This window comes from Herpailurus yagouaroundi, unplaced genomic scaffold (assembly GCF_014898765.1).
Source record: "Herpailurus yagouaroundi ecotype Mexico unplaced genomic scaffold, PumYag 166, whole genome shotgun sequence".
Classification (NCBI taxonomy): Eukaryota; Metazoa; Chordata; class Mammalia; order Carnivora; family Felidae; genus Herpailurus; species Herpailurus yagouaroundi.
Window position 1 is genome coordinate 1071725 of NW_024412407.1, and position 9416 is coordinate 1081140.

Sequence of the window (9416 nt, forward strand, 5' to 3'; positions counted from 1 at the left end):
TATGTGGGGCGCCTGGGTGTCTCAGTCGGTTGAGCATCCGACTTCGGCTCAGGTCACGATCTCACAGTTCATGAGTTCAAGTGCCGAGTTGGGCTCTGTGCTGACAGCTCAGAACCTGGAGCCTGCTTCGGATTCTGTGTCTCCCTCTCTCTCTGCCCCTCCCCTGCTCGAGCTGTGTCTCTCTATCTCTCTCAAAAGTAAATAAACACTTAAAAAATTAATTTTTAATTAATTAATTCCAATTAATTCCACATAAGCCCATGAAGTAGATATTATTAGGTCCCCATTTGGTAGATGAGGAAACTGTGGATTATAGAATATACAAGATTTGACCAGAGTTACTTAATTACTGTATGGAGGAACAAGAATTGGAGTTAGGTCTGTGACCCCTAAAGGCAGTATTCTCTTTTTGTTTTTTTTCAATGTTTGTTATTTTTGAGAGAGAGACAGAGTGTGAGCAGGGAAGAGGCAGAGAGAGAGAGAGAGAGAGAGACACAGAATCTGAAGCAGGCTCCAGGCTCCAAGCTGTCAGCACAAAGCCCGATGCGGGGCTCGAACCCACCAACTGTGATATCATGACCTGAGCCGAAGTCAGATGCTCAACTGACTGAACCACCCAGGCGCCCCCTAAAGGCAGTACTCTTTTTTTTTTTTTAATGTTTATTTATATTTGAGGGAAAGAGACAGACAGAGAGACAGAGCGTGAGCAGGGGAGGGGCAGAGAGAGATAGAGACAGAATCTGAAGCAGACTCCAGGCTCCGAGCTGTCAGCACAGAGCCCGATGTGGGGCTCGAACTCACCAACCGCGAGATCTTGACCTGATCCGAGCTGGATGCTTAACCAACTGAGCCACCCAGGTGCCCCTAAAGGCAGTATTCTTAATCCCACTGTGTTTTATTCTTGCTCCAGCCCTGCTGTCTCCCCACCTTGCTCATAGTCAAACTATAATGAACTCACCATCTCTCCAACACTGTGCTGTTTAGTGACTATACCTTGGTACATCGTTTCCTAAAATGCATTCGTTTCCTCCTGTGCCAACACTTTTCTGCTTAGCATCTTCCACCTTCAAGTTCCAACTCAAATGTTATCTCCTTGGATAACTATTCCAGCCTCTCTGATCTAGGCTCCTACTGTCCTCTGTTCACACTATATTTTTAATGTTTATTTACTTTCTGAGAGAGAGAGATAGGGTGTGTGAGTGGGCAAGGGGCAGAGAGAGAGGGAGACACAGAATCGGAAGCAGGCTACAGGCTCTGAGCTGTCAGCACAGAGCCCGACACGGGGCCTGAACCCACGAACCGTGAGATCGTGACCTGAGCCGAAGTCAGACACTTTTAACTGACTGAGATACCCAGGCGCCCCTGTTCACACTATTTTTAATAGCATTTACTGAGTTGTGTTATAATTATCTTCTAAATGCCTGCATCAGGCAAGGTTTAGAACAGGAAACAGAAACTCACAGTATCTCAGTATTCTTAAGGAAAAAGGAAACTTAATGCAGAGCATTAAGTGCTTACAAAATCACTTGAATAGCTGGAGAAGCAGACTATGGCGGGGCCTCTAGGAATGATTCCCAGAACACTACTGAACTAACCCACCTGGGGAGCTGCAGTCTCCGATGGCCGCTGAAATACTGAGTTTGAGAACATGGCGCCATAGCTACAATACAGGGATCAGGAAGCTGCCACAAACAGTCCTACAACATATATAGTATCGGAGTTTTACAGAGCTACTGACCGATGTAAACATCCGAATGCATGGTCAGCAGAGGAAGGAAAAAGGAAACTAGATAGTCAGCACCTGAAGCACTGAGAGTTTACTCTAGGGCCTGTTGAGGTTTTTGAATATTTGTTTTACAATAAGATTAGGTCACTCTTTTTTTTTTTTTTTCATGAGGAAATTGGTTACTTTCAAAGTTCAAAGAAAAAAGTACCATATGGCAACCTGCCCCCCTGCTAAAAAAAAAAAAAAAGCCAAAAATTTGTTGCTACAGTACGTGAGTACTAAGTGGACAAGGGCAGGCAAAAACTACTTGAGAAAAGTGGTTATGAAAGCAGTTGACAGAAGTGACATTGAACTGAGAGTCCGTACAAACACCTTCAATCTAAGACCAGCCCCGCAACCTTGGAAACCTTCAACTTTTCTGTGCCTCATAACTGTCTTCATAAAGTGAGACTGAACTTAGATAACCTCCGAGGTTCAATCCAACCCTACAATTCTGTTTTCTTAGTTATTCAATTGAAAAACATTTTTTATTTATTTTAGAGAAAGAGAGTGCAGGCGTGGGGGGCGGAAGGGGGCAGGAGTAGAGAGAATCTCCACAGACTCCACTCTGCACGGAGCCTAGCGCAGGGCTCTACTCCACAACCCTGGGATCATGACCTGAGCCAAAATCAAGAGTCGGACATTCAACCGACGGAGCCACCCAGGCGCCCCCAAAACACATTAGTGTTGTTTTTTTTTTTTTTAAGAGGAAGATTATACAACCATTTTTAGGGCTTTCTTTACTTTTTGACCATTCTGTAAAATTTTCCTGTCAACCTTAAAATATTCTCTGAGGCCATCTAGATGAGGTGAGAGAAGCAGAAAGTAACGTAGAAAGTGATGGGGTTTTGCTTCACCATGCCGAGTCACAGAGTGTTTTATTTATTTTTTTTTAATTTTTTTTTAACGTTTATTTATTTTTGAGACAGGGAGAGACAGCATGAACGGGGGAGGGTCAGAGAGAGAGAGGGAGACACAGAATCTAAAACAGGCTCCAGGCTCTGAGCTGTCAGCACAGAGCCCGACGCGGGGCTCGAACTCACGAACCGCGAGATCATGACCTGAGCCGAAGTCGGATGCTTAACCGACTGAGCCACCCAGGTGCCCCTCACATAGAGTGTTTTAAAAGCACACCAGAGCAACTTTGGAGTTCCCTACTTTCCAGTCTGGGGTTTTGGTTAATCTGTCCCCAGGTGTCAAGGGGAAAAGAAATTCTTTAAAGAATCATCACTGATTCCAGGAGCTAGAAAGGCTCATCACAACCTCAAAAACGAGGCTTGTTATAAAAAAAAAAAAAAAAGTGCATTAAAAGCTGCCTCCAGGCTGTGTTAGCTAGGCAAGAGATTAAATAGAGCTTTCCCCGTGTCCCTGCAACCTCCTTTGGGCTATTTGAGGTGCTTGCTGGATTTTTTTTTTTTTTTTGGCCTATTTTTTCTTTTTCCTTCAAGACTTGCCCTTCATTCTCTTGCTTCTCTGATGCAAACTTCTTTTCAGAACACAATTTCCAGACAAACCTTCAGATGTTAGCCAAGGGTCGGTACTGTTTTTAGTTGTTATTTCCTTCAAAATAGACACCGGCGGCGACTGGTGCTGTCTTTTTTCAGAGAAATCTGTGTTGTTCCAGGCTCCGCGTGCAGCCCTTGTCATTCCTCCCCTGCTAATATGCTTTCTTAGCTTGCTTCACGCGTGTTTACCAACTCCAGTTTAGTCCCCGGGCTCTCCACCCTTCACCCCGCCCCCTGAGCTGTGCATTTCAAAACGTAGAGAACAAAATGACAGCTTCTCCTCAGGCCCCTCCGGTGAAGGCTGCAGAATCACCAGGGCCAGTATGTCAGAGTGTACAGCCTTTACCAAAACTTTGCACAGACATATTTTGGATAAGCAAAAGAGAAAGCCACTCAACATGTAACACACAGCCTCTTTTCCAAGGGCCTCTAACGGACGGGCAGGCCCAGGGCTGCCTGTCCTCAGTGCAGAAGATAAATGAGATGACAGTGAATGAGCAGGGTTTAGTCCTTAGCCAAGGATGATCCAAACTCCGATGCCGTATCTATTGCTACATGCAGCAAATTAAATGGGATGTACACATGAAGATTTGTTATAGTTACAGTCCTGTCCTCGGGCCTTTTATAGTCAAAGGCACCGTTTCTCAAAGCGTAATCCAAATATCACCTACATCATAATTACTTGGGTGCTTATTTTAAAATGCAGATGCCTGGGCTTTGGTCCAGACTTACTAAATCAGAATATCTGGAAGCAGCACACAGGACTCTGTTTTTCACAATACACCTCACGTCATTCTCCTATACAGTAAGGTTTCTAAAAGTACATGTTACTTTGAATAAAGGCTTTTTAGGAATTCACAAGGAAGATATTCACACTATTTGAGTTTTTAAGGACCTAGGTCCTTCATGGATCCTTAAAACTGTACACACTAATCACAAAGTAAAGAGTATAGTATAGTAACTATTAAGAATATGAGATAATAAAGGAACGGTACCTGAATCATAAGATCACTTAAAGGCATAAATGGGAGGGACACCTGGGTGGCTCAGTGGGTTAAGCATTGGACTCTTGATCTCGGCTCAGGTCATGATCTCACTGTTGCTAAGATCAAGCCCCGCGTCAGGCTGTGCACTGTCAACTTGGGATTCTGTCTTCTCTCCCTGCCCCTCCCCTGAGTTCTCTGTCTTTCTCTCTCAAAGTAAATAAACATTTTTTTAAAGGTATAAATGGGGGGACGTGCACTAAAGTTTTTAATAGTGTTAACTGTAAGCACTGTAGTGAATAAACTGAGGATATTTAATACACAGATGACATGATGTTCACACAGCACAAGATTATCCCCATACGTTGTCTTTACTCCTTGATTTCCAATTTTTAAAACAAAAATTTGAGGGGCGCCTGGGTGGCTCAATCGGTTGAGCATCCAACTTTGCCTCAGGTCATGATCTTGTAGTCTGTGGGTTCAAGACCCACGGTGGGCTCTGTACTGATAGCTCAGAGCTTAGAGCCTGCTGTGGATTCTGTGTCTCCCTCTCTTCTGCCCCTCCCCTGCTTGTGGTCTGTATCTCTCTCTCTCTTTCTCTCTCTCTCTCTCTCTCTCAAAAATAAATAAGCATTAAAAAAATTTTTAACAAAAATTTGAAAGACAGAGGGCACCCTTTCAGTCAAGGTCAGGCATCCAAAACAATAAAAAAGAAATGACTGTTTTTTCTTAACCTTGGTAGATCACAATGTAGTCGGGGAAAGGAGAGTAGATTTCTGGATCTGGTGTCATTTGTTTCCCTAGCCCTGTACCGTCCATGGATTGACGCTATTGTGTGTCCTACTCAATTTTAAGGGTATTTATTGACACTGTCCCATTTCACCAATAAAAGATTCATTTGAGAGCTGTCACTACTTACAAATGACCTTCACTTCTGAAATGACTTTCATGGTTTCCACCATGAAATGATTGAATGATCGCTGGTAGGTCCTAAGGGAGTTGTCTTTGCTAGTGGGCATGGGAAGAGAACAGCCATGAGTATGAGGAGAGCAGTAGAGAGGACACCCCACCCCCCGGATCTCCCATATCTCTCTGTCAGGTGGGGGACATAGAGACAAGGGCAATTCTTTATCTATCTTTTTTTCTCCCTGCCCCTAAGGTGAACAGGGACCCTGTGATCTATGCCTAAGTATAACCCCACCTACCTGCTGCTTTCTGTTTGTGGACATAGTTAACAGGTGTGAAGAAGGGCATAGATTTCAACCACCCCCACACCTAGGGCAACTGATGCAAGGAGGTGAGGCCATTTATCCAGCCTCTTAGAGACTTTTGGAGAGGGAAAGAATAGCATATGGAAGGAAATTGTACCCAGCTCTCCCTGGAGTCCAGCCTTCTGAAAAGGCAGTTTCTAAGAGAGAAAAATGTGGCCTCAACAGATTGAGAAGGAAGAATTTAACCTTGGAATAAAGGTGGAGTATTAGTGAAGTTTTACTCTCCATATTCCAAAGAGAAAGCTAAAAACAGGGTTGTCGATCTCCTTGGTGTCCAGCAGGTAGAGATGCAGTCTAAGTCTGCCTGGGGTTGCAGTGGAAAATACTGGGCAATAAGCAGCTTCCAGAGTCTTCTGAAGCCCGAGAGAGAGAATAAGCAAAGTACCTTTGTTGCTTCCCAGTCCCCACTTACCTAAACCTATTTACACCCCATTTTCTTCCTTCCCTTTCTTGGAGACTTTGACCTCACACTAGGACCTCTCAGCTTCTGATACGAGGCTGGGAAGGAGGGATACAAAGAACTCTAAGGTGGCAGAAGGATGGGAAGAAGGGGATCACAGAGACATTTGAAGGAGTTTCCTGACGTCCAGGTCTGGGCTGTGTAACACAGATCCTGGGTTGGCAGTGAGGTGTCCTGCCTGCCGGTCTAGAAATGCCAGCATCTTAAACCCATGGAGAGACCATGCTTCTAAAATTCTGCCATATATATACACAAATCTAAAAGTGACACAAACCAGGACCAGCAAATCAGACGAGATGCAGCATAGGTATCCCGCCAGCCATGTGGCATCTGTGGATATGCCAGGCACCAAGTAAAGGCATGGGTGGGCACCCTCCCTACCAGTGGGCACCAGGCCATGACCATCAGTTGGATACGATCAGTCTGCCAAACTGGAGGGCATCCCAGGGCATTGTGCCCATCCGCTTCCCCTGCCACAGGCTGAATGGAGCCCAGAACTTCTGTGAGAACCTCCTGCATGTGGAGAAATAGATTCAGTTCTTCACTGAGAGCGACAGGAGAAAGGGAGGCAGGCAAAGGGGGTAGCATTCTATCTGAAAACCATAGCAGAAGCTCTTCATCTTTGCCCTTCCATTGGAAAAGAAAAGTCTAGAAATGGACCTTCTGAATATAATCCAGAACTTGAGGTTCAGTGTTAGGATAAATGGGAGTGGGATACACGGGAATTCGTAGAGTGGAAGGCAAACGTGGCAGGGTGGAAAGAACTAACTTGGGATAAAGGTACTTGGATTCTATCCCACGTTAGCTGTATGACCTTGGGCAAGTTACTTCATTTCTCTGGGCCTTGGTTTCCTTATCTGTAAAATGAGGACATTGGACTAGACAGTATCTAGAATATCTTCCTCCTCTAATACCTGCTATTTTGTTTTGAGCAGTGATTGACTTTCCCTTGTTGAGGGTGACCCATATAGCACCCACAGAACCCTGTGTGACCCCAGGCATAAGCTGTGTCTAAACTAAGGGAACCATGTACTGGGGGGGGGGGGGGTGGCGGGGAGGGGAAGTGAAAGTTCTGAGTTCCTAGTGTCCCTACTCGTGCTACCTCTGTTCCCACACTGGGCATCCACCGCCACAGGGATGTGAAGTCCACAGACCTCCTAGTCTTCTGTGTACTGAGAAGGCTGGAGGCCCTAGTCAACCTTGTAACTCAAAGAATCTAAAACTATTGTGTCAAAAATAAAGTGATGCTCATCTAGGTAATATCCTTTGTGCAGCATTCCTCCCCCACCGTCTGCAGTTTCACTTTCTACAGTTTGAGTTACTTGCGGTCAGCCGCGGTCCAGAAGCAGAGGAGCCTCAGACAAGATGTCAGAAGGTCAGTAGTAACCGATGTCATTCACCTCTCTGTATCTCATCACGGAGGCATTATCTCATATGATCATCGTAAGAAGAAGGAGGCACAGAGATATTTTGAGAAAGAAATCACATTTATAACTTTCGTCACAATATGTCATTATGATTGTCTTACTGCTCTTGTTAATCTCTTACTGTGCCTAATTTATAAATTAAATGTTATCATAGGTATGTGTGTTTAGGAAAAAACAAAGTAGGTATAGGGTTCAGTACCGTCTAAGTTTCAGGTATCCAGGGAGATATCCCCTGCAGATAAGAAGGGACAACTGTATTGCTACGTACTGAGTCTGGGCCCAGTGCAAGTCTGTCTCTGATCTCTGCTCCATTGCCTACAGAGCTGCCCCTCCTCACTCAAGCTCCTTCCTGCTGATGCAGATTCACAGTGGGCTGGCCATTGGTTCTGGCTGCCTGTGCAATGTTCACCTGGTCCCTGGGCAAGGACTTGTGCCTGAGGTGATCCTGTGAAGAGAGCCAACACTTCACCTTCCCCCGCCCCAGGCACTATCTCACTTCCTTTGTCCAGGTGAGTTTCCAGTATCCTCTGGATACTGGAAGTTTCCATAGGATACTGGAAACTCCCCGTTTACCAAAGCTTCCCTATATACCCAGGCCTAAGAACATATTCCACTCCCGAACTGAGAACGGAGAATTCTGGGGGATTCCAGAATGACAAATAACAATACTCATCCTGAGACCTGAATTCTACTCCTTTATCCTCACCTCCACCCTGGGGACTCGTAAATACCCTCAGAAATAAAAAAACGGTCAGAATGGACCGATTGACATCTTGGTTTTCCTCATTCAGATGTGTCATACTGAATTTCAAGGGGAATGTCATTTCACCTCCCATATTTTGCCAGATATTTCAGTATGCTCTAATCTCCAAGGCGGAAGTAGGAAGGGAGGTGATGCAGTAACTTGAAGTAAAATAGGTAGAACTCATGAATCCTACTTTCAAGGAATTTCTAATCTGCATTCGGTACCTATTGATGCATAACGAACCGCCCCCAAATGTAGCGACTTAAAACAACAGTAAACATTTATTCTCTCACACAGTTCCTGTGGGTCAAGAACTCAGAATCAGCTTAGCTAGGTGGTTCTGAGCCGAAGGTCTCTCACGAGATTGTAGTTAAGATGTCAACGGGGGCTGCAGTTTTCTGAAAGCTCGGCTAGGGTTGGTCACTTGTACTGCAAAGTGACTCATGTGCACAAAGTCAAATTCTGGCAAGTCGGTGCTGGCTCTTGGTGGAGGGCCCTAGTTCCTCACCACATGGGTCCTGCCATAGAGCTGCTTGAGTGTCACCATGACATGCCAGCTGCCTTCCCTCAAAGCAAGTGATCCAAGAGGCACACCAAGGTAGAAGCTGCAATGTCTGTTTATGAGTCAGCCTTGAAAGTCACATATGTCGCTTCCACAGTATTGTATTGTAGGAAGCCATGTAGGAAGGGAACACAGAAAGGGCATGAATACCATGAGATGAGGGTCATTGAGCTATCTTGGAGGCTGGCTACCCCATAATCCATCGAGGATTTCAAGGTTATCGTAAATAATATATTATGCTAAATAGAAGAGGTTGGATGTTTAAACGCCTGCAAGAAATTTTTTTTTAATGTTTATTTCTTTTTGAGAGATGGACAGAGAGACAGAGTATGAGTGGGGGAAGGGCAGAGAGAGGGAGACACAGAATCTGAAGCAGGCTTCAGGCTCTGAGCTGTCAGCACAGAGCCGGACGCGGGGCTCTAACTCATGAACCATGAGATTGTGACCTGAGCTGAAGTCAGACGCTTAACCACCCAGAGCCACCCAGGTGCCCCCGCCTGCAAGAAATTTGAGTATGCTCATGATAGATCACATTCCATAGTTTTTCACAAAATGCCATTAAAAGAAACTAGACCCTTTGCCATTGCCCTGAAAGAAAGAAAGAAAGAAAGAAAGAAAGAAAGAAAGAAAGAAGAAAAGAAAAGAAAAGAAAAGAAAAGAAAAGAAAAGAAAAGAAAAGAAAAGAAAAGAAAAGAAAA

General features: G+C 44.9%; 1 long non-coding RNA gene across 2 annotated transcripts in view; it reads right to left on the minus strand.

Moving 5' to 3' along the window:
- LOC121038439 (uncharacterized) overlaps window positions 1–9416 on the minus strand; it is a 28198-nt gene that overhangs the window by 10634 nt on the left and 8148 nt on the right. Inside the window, exons 1-2 of one of the 2 annotated variants that reach the window (XR_005794346.1) lie at window positions 5711–5914; window positions 1600–1697 (exon numbers count right to left, since the gene is read on the minus strand). The exons of the other annotated variant lie outside the window; for it this stretch is intronic. This is a non-coding gene — a long non-coding RNA (uncharacterized LOC121038439). Of the gene's footprint in view, window positions 1–1599; window positions 1698–5710; window positions 5915–9416 lie in introns of those variants that run through there. 2 annotated transcript variants of the gene reach the window in all.